Genomic DNA, 11,979 nt, shown 5'->3' with positions numbered 1-11,979 from the left:
CCCAGCTTCTCTCACTTTGGTTTTATCTGCCTTTCTGCTCATTGCAAACGTAAATGATCAGGAGTGTGATATTATATAAATCTTCTTTACCATTAGCCTTTTAAAATGCAGTGTATTATTTGCTCAGAAAATTATATCACATTTGTACATTATTAATCTGTTTTCACTAGACTGCAGTTTTAGGAGGAGGTACCCAATAAAAATCATTCCTAGGAGACAAAACATATTAACATAGAGGCAACATTTATATCATGGGTTTCTACAATATGGGAAATTAAATATCACTTTCTAGTATAACTTAGTGTCCTAGAGTAACATTAATGTTGGTTATGCAAGTCTACTTGAGGTATGCACATCAAACCCTATTGTTTAATAACACTGTATTCATCCATCCACTCAAGAAATATTGAGTGTCTTCTTCTTGCAAGTATTATAGTGGGCACTATATGGTATGTAGTTCCTATAATTTGTTAGAGAAGTTTTACTTATGACAATTAACTTATAATTTATAATCGTGTCAATAAAAAATAAATTATAATTGTGTTTCATTCATTATGAAACACTTCAATGTGCTAGAAATTATGGTGAGTGCTAAGGGCCTTAAGACCTTTTATTAAGTAAATCATCCTTATTTGAGTAAGATAGGAATTAAAATATTCCAGGTTGGATAAAATCCAGCTCTGATGGTAAGCGTGGGATGGCACTGAGCATTCTTTTTAACCCCCAGCTGGGCTTTCCTGTATTACAAGCAGCTGGGAAGCCAAATGCCTTGTTTCCCAGAGTCCCTTGCAGCTAGAATCCTGAATGCCAATCAGATGCATTCATGCCAGATGTGGAAGCTGATGAAGAGTGGAAGCCACCTTTCAGCTACGTCACCAGCCTTCTGCTAGCTCATGTCCTGAAGAAGATGTTGGCTTTTCTATAGCAGTTTCTCCATTGCCAGCCATTAGCCTCATGGGAGCTGAGAGGCAGGTATGGCAGTGGCAGCCAGCAACAGCTTCCTGACCCTGAGGTCAAAGTTTCAGTCCCCAAATGCTGTGGACTCCCACCTTCTCAGTCATGGTGGACCTGGCAGCCTCCATGCTGCGCCAGTTTGGAGGTGTGATTCTGAAAGCTGTTCCTGAGGGACCTGTCAGTCCATCAGGGGCCCATGTCTGCAGCCCTTCCAACAATTTTGTAAGTAATGAACTCTATAAATCCTATTCTGCTTTAAATAGTCAATTTTTGCTCCCTGAAAAAATTGACTTTAAAATGAGAATCACAGGGAATACAAATATAAGTTTGGTGTGTTGGAAGCTATGCAGGCAACAGCCATGCTCATGCCTTAGGTTACTTGTGGGATCTGGGTCCTGTGAGGCAAATTAAAATCAGCAGCATCAGCATTGCCTGGGTGAGCAGTCTTCCTGGTCCTTCAGGCGTTGGAGGGGACTTGGCAAGTTTTGTGTCGGGAGTGATATGGTTAGGCCCCAGAAAACAGAGACTATACTTTGTTCATCTTTGCATCTTCAGTGTCTCGCGGAGTGCTTGGGGCATATTAGCCCTTAATAAAGCTATTGCTAAATGAGGAGAATAGTGCTCTTGAAACTTCTGTCTGGTTTTGGTGGCAGGCAGAGAGCCAGTGGCATTACCCAGGCGTGAAGTTAGGAGTCTGGAGGAGCATGGGAAGGATTTGAAGAAAGGCTCAACAGGCATTAGGGACTGTGTCGGTCAGGGTTCAAAGAGGGTGGCACAACCAATAGGAGAAATATATCCAGAGGTTTATTGCAAGGAACGGGCGTACATATTAGTGGGGCTGGCTAGGTAAGTCTGAAATCCACAGGGCAGGTGATCAGCTGGAACTCCTGCGCACAGATGCACACTGCTGTCCATAGGTGCCTTGTCTTCAGAGAAGCCTCAGCTCTGCTCTTTAGCTGAAATAGCTGGTGGAATCATGCCCACCCCAATTTTCTAGGATCATCTTCCTGAAAATGAACTCATTATGGGCTTTGATCGCGTCTACAAAACACCTTCACAGCAACACCTGGATTAGCGTCTCATTGAATTACTAAGGGCTAAAGCCTAGCCAAGTTGGCACATCAAAAAGGCCATTACAGTGACCAACTGAAAAGCGGAAACAGGCGAAAAGGATGAATAAGGAGTCAGGTGCTGTGGGCCCAGCATGCATATTCAAATACTTAAAGCGCACTCAGGTAGCAGCCTGCTCATTGCCATGAGACTGACAGAGCTGGTTTTCAGCTGAGTGTATGAATAAGCAGAATAAACTGTTCCCTTAAAGTTAAGGTCACCCTCTAATTAATTATCAATTTATTATCCAGACAATAATGAGAATAAAAGGGGGTTCTGTTAATTATGTCAAGGCCACTAGTAAAAACCAGGAGAGTCCAGGCAAACCACCACATCTGCTTCCCTTACTCAGCCAGAGACGCTTTGGGTCCTTCTTTTAACTTGCTTGGCACAATTTCTGCAGTATGTGTATCTGATATATAGAGTACCTCCTGCCCACTTTTATGTCACAGTGGGAGAAAATGCCATCAACACGGAGCTTTGTTAAAATTTAAATGGAGTAATTGTATTAATACTGGAAGATACTTTTAAAATGACAAAAATAATTTGTCCTAGAATGAGCCAATTTACAAGCGAAAGGATTAATTCTTAGTAAACATTAAATGGATAAAAAGTGTGAACAATGAATAGCCGCTCATACCATCCACACCAAGTGATATGGTGATGCTACTGGAGTAAGAGGCAGTGGGGTAGAACAAGGAGCTCGGCTTTGGGGTAAGACTGCTTTGGTTCACATCCTATGCCTTTGTCATTAATTATGTGACCTCAGACAAGTTCCTTGGTCTTTCTAAGCCTCAGTTTCCCCACCTGTGAGATTAGGGTAAAAATAAAGCCCATATCAGAGGAGCATTTGAGGATTAAACAAATAGTGATGTTGAAATTGCTTGGCACAGTGCCTGGCATGTAGTAAATTTTCCATAACCAGGAGATATTATTATATATAGTATGCAATCTTTGAACCAAAATAGCAAATATGATTTTTTTCAGGCAACACCTTAAAATACCACCCTTATATTTACTTTTATGACTGTTACTTTTTGGTATTTTTTAATAGCATGTTCATTCAAGTAATATCCTGCCACCAACACCATGCTGTATCTGGAAATATCCTGCCGTGTGACAGATACTTTCTGGAGTAATGTTAGGCAACATCCACATCTTCAAAACCTTTTTTATAAATGTGGCTCCTCTCCATGAAGTGTAATTACTGAATACAGCTATGTGTTCGTGATTTCCGCTGAGAGAAGAACTAGCAGAGCCACAGGACTGTTCAACCTTACTAGAAACAATGGGGAATGAAAGAGCTTTCACACCGTGCTTTATAGTTTATGAGACTATCACTAGATAATTCTTTAGTTCTAGAGTGACATGAAAATCAATTAATTTTAATGGTGGATAACAGATTATGGTATTGAATAGTTATCTGACTTCATGAGGCACAGTGAATCAGACAATGCAATGTAAATCTAAAAAGAGTTGTGAGGGCTCAGTTGACGGTCAAATGCAAAACTGAATGAACTTATCAGTAACTGGATAGCAACGAAAGCATTCTACACAAACTGTATTTTGTTTATATACAGAATTAAGTTGGAAACATTGTGGAACATTAAACATATGTACTCTATTCCCCTTTAACTTGCTTTTAAAACTTACTCTTTAAGCATTTACTATCTGAATTATGGTGTGTGTCTGTCTGTTAAATGAAATAGCACAGCCCTGACTGGAGTGGCTCAGTTGATTGGGCATGCTCCCACAAAGTGAAAGGTTGCCCGTTCAATTCTTGGGCAGGTCACATGCCTGCGTTGTGGGTTTGGTCCCCGGTTGGTCGGGCAAGTACTTCAATGTTTTTCTCCCTCTTTTTCTCCCTCCCTTGCCCTCTCTCTAAAAATAAATAAATAAATAGAGTTTATAAAGAAAATAGCACAGAATGATCAAGGACCAGGCTGTTGAGTTCTATTCATCATGTGGTATTAAAAATTGCCTATTTTCTCAAATTATTTTTACCATTTTTAAATAAGCCCATTTTAACTCAGAAAATAGCCACTTCATAAGCTTTAGCATAGCTGAGACTTGCACTAATCACTGTCCCCTCCCCCAAATAATTCAATTTACAGCCCCGTTTCCACTCCCCAGTATGACAGAATGTACAAAGGCAGCCTCACTGGAAAGTTTCTTTTTAAAATGCTATTAAATGCTTTCTTTGCAATAATTGCAGCTCTGCAGTAAAGGAATCACGAGGTTACAGTTGCCTGGTTTCTATTGATTCTCCTAGTTAATAAAGAGTTAAACAGTGAAGTGTGGTCTTTTATTTTATTTTATTATTTTTTTAAAAAAGGCATTTTGAAGATGCCGGCGAGGGAAGGCCTGGTCCTAAGTGGTCATGTGGCTGCCGCCATTCATCTTGGTAGTGACTATCTGTCAAAAGTGGCAACAGTCCCTGTTAACAGCCCTGACCTGAGCAGTAATGAAGGGAGAGTGCACAGCAAAGTGTCCATTATCAGCAGGTCGGGAGCAGTAAATTGGAGCAGTTTGCTTCAATCTTGCTGCAAGCTGAAATGTAAGATAGGTGGGGATCAGCAAGAGGCAATTTTATCCTATGATCATTTTTGTCAGATCACATCAGTGGCAACTTAGTTCGATGCATGATTTCAATTAACCAACTCTGGCCGAAATGCTCCCACTGTCGGGGCAGCTCTTTTCTGAGCCTAGTTCCTCGTTATTTTTTATTTAAACTCACCTGAGCACACACAGGTGCAGGCAACTGCGGAGTTGGGGAAAAGGAAGTGACCCATGTGGATGACAGCGGCTGTCTACAATCCTCACATCTGTACACCAAGCATCATGGTGTCCTCTGTAGCTCTAAATGCTACCTCGCCTACCTGCAAATTTTCTAACTCATCAGTCTGTTTTAATGACCTGCAACTTCGGGTTTTAAATATGTTGAACTTGCATGTTGTTTAGTCCTTGACAAAGGAATTAGCCTTTTGGGCGACAGTTTTAGGGAGGGTCAGCCCACAAAACTCTGTACTTGCGCTAAGGGATGTGAAGCTGAAGACTGAAGTTTTAACTCTTAGATCCCTGAGAACTATTTACTTGGTTCAATGCTTCTACAAAGCATATGCATATGTACATATGCAAGGCCATCTCTGCTCTCCAGGAGCTTACAATTCAGGAGGACAAATAAGACTACCCAAGTGGCTCTAATAAAAGTAGGAAACCCCGTAAGAGGGAAACAATGTCCTATTGAAATTTAGAGAAAGATCACTTGTGGTTGGAGAAATCAGGACAAACAGGAAAGAGATAAACATTTCAACTGGATCTTGGTGGGTAGGTTATTTCCAGGTGAAATTGTTGAGTGGCTTTTATAAGTTTTCTATAGCTGCCTTAAAAATTACTGTAAACTTAGCTGCTCACATCACCACTTTATTAGCACATAATTTCTGTGGGTCAGGAACTGAGTTAGCTGAGTCCTTTGCTCAGGATCTCACTAGACTGCAATCAAGGTGTTAGCCAGGGCTGCTGTCACATGTGGAAGCTGGGTCCCTCATTTAAGCTCAGGTTGTTGGCAGAATTCAGTGCCTTGCAGCTGTAGGACTAAGTCCTCACTCTTACTGGCTGCCAACTGGGGTCCCTAGAGGACACTTGCTGTTCCCCGCCAAGTGACTTCGTCCACAATATGAGTTTGCTTCTTCAGTATCAGCAGGATTAATCTTTCTGATTTTAAGACGGGCCCAGTCCCTCAGCTAAGGGGTGGGGGGAGGGCAAGTTACCGGGAGGAGGGATTGAGCAAAAAGGACTCATGAACATGGACAACAGTGTGGTGTCTTTTGGGGGTAGGGGGGGATTTGAGGGGGAGGGCAAGAGGAGACTAAATGGTAATGGAAAAAATATATTTTAAAAACATTTTTAAAAAGAAGGGCTCAGTCCCTCTTAAGCACTTAGCTAAATAAGTCAGCTTTATTCTTTTGACTAAAGTCAACAGATTATTGACCTAACCACAGGAATGACATCCCATCATAATCAGAGGTTCTGCTCACACTCCAAGGAAGGGGACTCAGGGTGTATACGAAACTTTATCATGGAGTGAGAACCCTGAGGACCACCAGGCACTGCACTGTAGGAAGAACAGCTTTTGATAAAGAGGGGTGGGCAGAAAACACTAGGAATGTTTGTGAACTGCTAATGTGTCCGAGTTACCTCAACCAGATGAAAAAATGGAGGCGGTTGAGGAATATTGGCCTAGAAAAGGATTTTAGATTAAGTCCATGTAGAATCTTAAATTTCAGAGTACAATCTCACCAAAGGTTTTTAAATGGTGGTGACATAGTTACCCTCATGATTTTTAGGAAAATGTATCTGCTGTGCAGGCTGGATGGAGAGAACGGGGGTTGTTTAGTCTCTGAGAAGGGCTCTTTGAGGACAGAGTCTCACTGCTGTTCATGGTCATAGCTCCAAGTGGAACAGAGCAGGCATTTATTATGTATTTTTTGAGAGAATGAATGAGTGTGGGCAGAACATACAGGGGACAACCGCCCTAGTCTGGATGAGCAATATTAAGGGACAAATTAGGAAAGCAGGGATGCAAAAAAAGAGGTTTGCTGAAAAGGTATTGCAGAACTATCAGCAAAAAGCTTTACAAGCAGATGTGGAATAGAAAGAAAAGACAAATCAAAAGCGGTGTCAAGATTTATAACGTACATTCCTGGGAAACTAGAAAATAATGAAAACATAATTATTTAGCCTGATGCAGAGAAAATCACGAGTTGTTTGGCTAAATTTTTCACTTTTGAGGCAAATATTGGGTGTTTCATGGCCAGACCCAAAATATATTTGTTAATAGTATGTATTTTCCCATCAGCCTTTATCTTTAAGTTTTATTGAGCTGTAATTGACATACAGCATTGTGCTAGTTTAAGATGTACAGCATATGATATGACTTTCATTTATTTTGAAATGATTACTACAGTAAGTTTAGTTAACCTCTTATCATCAAAGAAAGAAAGAGAGAGGGGGAGAGAGAGAGAGAGAGAGAGAGAGAGAGAGAGAGAGTTGTTTTCCTTGTGATGAGAATTCTTGGGGTTTACTCTCTTCATGTTCAAATATACCATACAGGACTGTTAACTATAATCATTATGTTGTACATTACATCCCTAGTACTTATTTATCTTATAATTAGAAGTTTGACCACTTTCATCCCATTTCCCTATCCCCAACCCCTTATATGGTAACCACAAATCTGATCTCTTTTTCTGTGAGTTTGGATTTTTTTGTTAGTTTTAGATTGCACATGTAAGTGAAATCATACAGTATTTGTCTTTCTCTGTCTGGCTTATTTCACTTATCATAACGCCCTCAAGGTTTATCCATGTGGTTGCAAAGGCAGAATTCTCTTATTTATTTTTTGCCTGAAAAATCTTCCATTCTATCTATCTTCTCACATTTTTATCCATTTATCCATCAATGGACACTAAGGTTATTTCCATGTCTTGGCTATTGTAAATAATACTGTAGTGAATGTGGGGGTGCAGAGTATCTCTTTGATGGAGCATTTCTGTTTTTATTTCCTTGGATATATTGTTAGAAGTGGATTTGCTGGATCACATGGTAGTTCTATTTTTAATTTTTTAAGGAACCTTCACATTGTTTTCCGTAGTAGCTGTACCAACCCATAATCCCACCAACAATGCACAAGGGTTCCCTTTTCTCCACATCCTCACCAATGTATTTTATCTTGTCTTTTTGATGATGGCTGTTTTAACAAGCATGAGATGATACTGTGGTTTTGATTTTGATTCCCTAATGATTAGTGATGTTGATCACCTTTTCATGTACCTGATTATTCATACATCTTCCCTGGAAAAATGTCTATTCATGTCCTTTGCCCATTTTTAAATCATATTATTTAGTTTATTGTATTGAGTTATATGAGTTCTTTATATCTTTTGGATATTAACCTTTTACCAGACATGCAGCTTACTCATATTCTTTCTGATTCCATAGGTTGTCTTTTCACTTTGTTGCTCACTTCTTTTGCTGTGCAGAAGGTTTTTAGATTGATGCAGTCCCACCTGCTTTTAATTTTGCTGCTTGTGCTTTAGATGTCATATCCAACAAGTCATTGCTAAGAAGCCAAGAAGCCTTTCTCCCTATGTTTCCTTCTAGGAGTTTTATGGTGTCCAGTCTTATGCTTAAGTCTTTAACTGAGTTTGAGTTAATATTTATGAGTGGCTTAAGGTAGGGGTCTACTTTCATTCTTTTCCATGTGAATATCCAATTATCCCAGCACTAATTCTTTGAAGAGACTATCTTTGTTTCCATTGGGTATTCTTGGACCTTTGTCAAATATTTTCAATTTCTGATTTAAAATATATATTGCATGCACAGATGTAGATATAGATAGACAGGTAAATGTTCCTTATTGGTGGTACTTATATATTTAGAATTCATAATATATATTATGCATATTTAAAACTCATGAAAGCAGACTAATTCTGATAAAGGATGGTGCTTTTTCTTGTTTACTGAGTACAAGTGGTGCTTCTGTGTGGCGGTAAGGGAAATACAATTCACTAGCCCTTTAGCTTTGAACTTATACAATTCTCAATTAATTTTTAATTATGGAGAGTTTACTTTGGAGAATGAGGAGCCCTATTTCAAATGTCCTTAAAAAGCACTGAAAGAAAACTGTCATGTCTCCAAGGCTTCTGTTCCCAAACCCCCTCAGCATATGGGAGGAGTTAGAGATATCATATTAGTCTATCAAAGCAGTGCGTGACATCATTCGTTTCTAGAGGTCTGGAAGAACAGGGAAATCAATTACTGGATTCAAGGGTTTGCATACCCTGAGGCTGAAGAGTAGACCAGATGACCCCTGAGGTCCTGCAGTATTGATGGCATTCTGACTTTTGCTTCTCAACCCCAGGTTTCTTAACTGTAACACTGTGAGATTTCCTCATTTCTCAGACTAGGTCTAAGACATAACTAACAAAATATAAATTTAAAATATACATTTGCAAGTGTGACTGCCATTGCATATTTCAATATATCTGCGTGTGTACATAATATATAACAATAAATATTCCAAAGCCATGTATTTGCTTTGTATAAGCCTTCAGCTTCACATGAAAGCTAACCTCTACCGCAGTTTTACAGTGTAACTTTTATCTACATATTATTATAAAATATTTTTGTGTGTTCTGTTCTTTTTTTATAATTTATTTATTTGTTTGTTTATTTATTTTTAGAGAGAGGGGAAAGGAGAAAGAGAGGGAGAGAGACATCACTATGTGGTTGCCTCTTACTCGCACTCCCATCTGGGGACCTGACATGCAACCTAGTCATGTGCCCTGACTGGGAATCAAACCAGCGACACGTGGTTCGCAGGCCGACACTCAATCCACTGAGCCACAGCAGCCAGGGTTTTTGTGTGTTCTTTATGTAACATTCTACATCCTTTCTCATGGAGCACTTAAGCCAAGAGAGAAATATCAGAAACAAAAAGAAAAAACACTTCTCATAACACTTCATTTAAAGCTTTCTAGCGGTTTTCTTTTAAGGAATGTGTGTTCAGATACAATTTTTAAAAATCAGCTAACTTAACGACTCCGCACAGGAAAGCAGCAAGCAGCTCACCCCCCCCACCCTTGCTCACACCTTCTGTAAATACTCCTCCGCAGCATTTTTGACAGCTCTTCAATCTGATAAGCAAGAGAACAGCAGCTGACTGACTGACTCACTGTGAGTGACCTCAGAGGAAATGTGGCTTCGGGACAGAAAAACCTCCGGTTGCCAGGGGACCACCACTCACCTAGGCGCCTCTGCCTAGTGCAGTGCCTGCGGCTTGGATTGAGGCAGAGGCTGTCAGCTCACAGAACTGCAGAGGGAACTTGCAGAGCTGGCTTTGCTCAGGCCCAGAGAGGAAAAGGCTGAGACGCTGGCGCCAGATTCCCAGCCCAGAGATGGATGGGAGTGAGAGCATCCATTTCTGTCCCTCGCCAGCTCCTGGGCTCACAGGACTAACCTCAAAGACCAGCTGGTTTGTAAGTATTTGGATCACATTATGGGATTGCTTTACAGACTTTCAGGGTTGTCTGGCCTGAAGAAGAAGGAGCTTCCTGTTCTGTGCCTTGGAATGGATGATAGTGGCAAAAAGCAATCAATAACAAATGTAAACCTTCAAATGCTCACGCTGAAGATATAGTTCCAACAATAGGAGTCAGCATAGAGAAATTCAAAATTTCCTAGTTTGTCTTTTACAATGTTGGACATGTGGAGAGCAGGACCAATACAATGGCACTGGTCTGGTCAAGATAGCATAAAGTATGTAAAAAAAAGGGGTGTCACTCGTGTCAACCAAGATGGCTGCCAGTCAGCCATGACACTTTGGTTCAAAAGGGAAACTATCTAAGTCAAAGCAGACACATTGGCAAGGAGACACACCTAAGAGATCTGCATATATGATCAGAATAGCCATGTCTGCAGATCAGGATCACCCATAGATAGGCTCCGGGGGAAATTCCCCACTTGGCATCAGGGGTGTCAAGACATTTATCAAAAGACGCAGAAGGGTGGAGTACACCACTTTCAGGGTATAACTGAGGCAGGCTCCAGACCACTGCTGAGACAGCCGAGCGCCACACACCAGAGTGCTGCTCCACGCCACGCTGATCTCCCTTGGCATCGGCCGCCAGAGGCTCTGCCCTAATGGACTGAGGACTTCGTCTGCCCTTCTGGCCACCTGGCTCCAGAGATCCTTCCTTGCAAGATGCTGACAACTCCTCTGCCCACCATGCTATCTCCCGGACCTGCAAATTGAGATTCTGGAGTTCGGGTTTGGTTTTCCCCATTGATTACTGTGTTTGTGTATTATATTTCTCTTAGATTGTTAGAGTGTGAGTAGGATATTAATATATGTTGACGTTCTACTTTGAGTGAACCTGTATTCAATAAAAGCTGAGTGAATAGCATAGTTACTGTGTGTGACTCTTGTCTGTTTGTTGGTGCCAGGCTGCTCAGCCAGCAGCTAGCTAAGCAGGTGCCTGGCTGACTTACAGGAAAGACTACATCACAAGTATATGCTTGTGACATGTGTCAGGTCAAGGAATATACAGAAATCTCTAGGAACACTATTATACAGATGGACAAGCCATTATTTTTGTCATTGATAGTAGTGATAGATTAAGAATGGTTGTGGCCAAAGAACTGGACACTCTTCTGAATCATCCAGATATTAAGCACCCCTGAGTATCAGGCTTATTCTTTGCAAACAAAATGGACCTTAGAGATGCAGTGACATCTGGGAAAGAGTCTCAATTGCTGTGTTTAGAGAACATCAAAGATAAACAATGGCATATTTGTGCTTGTGATGCCATAAAAGGAGAAGGATCATAAGAAGGTGTGGACTGGCTTCCAGGTCAGAGTCAGGCTGTGAAGACGTGAAAAGACAGTATTTGAAAACCTTAATTGTCAATTCAAGAATGTATCTTAAGGCATTAAATTAAATACATTAAATAAATGCATTAAATTATTTTAAAGATATTTGTGCACCTAAGAAAACTTTATAATTTGCTTGCATTTATGGACTCTGAATAAACTTTATAAGAATATAGAATATTAGATATGCTAATCTTTCCATTAATTATTTGAAAATAAGTCCTTAGAACGGCCCCTCAGGAAGATCAACTTTTTGGTACAGGCCGACACTTGATTGTAACGAGAATGTTTAAAGCCAGAGCTAAAACCCATCTCACTAGCTCATCACGAACGACATCTTTAATGTATTTTACTTTTTAATTATCTTCTAAAGATTTACTTTATAGTATGACTGCAGTGTGGTTGTGCTTGTGAAAAAAAACTTTAACTATATATAGGGACCATGGATAATTAATACATATTAGATATTTACTATATGTCACC

At 40.2% G+C, this 11,979-nt stretch overlaps 1 pseudogene; it reads left to right on the top strand.

Annotated features, from left to right (window-relative positions):
- The first annotated feature begins 9,931 nt into the window (after window positions 1–9,931).
- Window positions 9,932–11,502, top strand: LOC150001352 (ADP-ribosylation factor-like protein 6; annotated as a pseudogene).
- The last annotated feature ends 477 nt before the right edge of the window (window positions 11,503–11,979 follow it).

The sequence above is a fragment of the Furipterus horrens genome, unplaced genomic scaffold, assembly GCF_987537825.1.
Source record: "Furipterus horrens unplaced genomic scaffold, mFurHor1.1.pri manual_scaffold_9, whole genome shotgun sequence".
Classification (NCBI taxonomy): Eukaryota; Metazoa; Chordata; class Mammalia; order Chiroptera; family Furipteridae; genus Furipterus; species Furipterus horrens.
The sequence above is the reverse complement of the archived record's forward strand: the minus strand, read 5'-3'. Positions and strand labels throughout refer to the sequence as shown.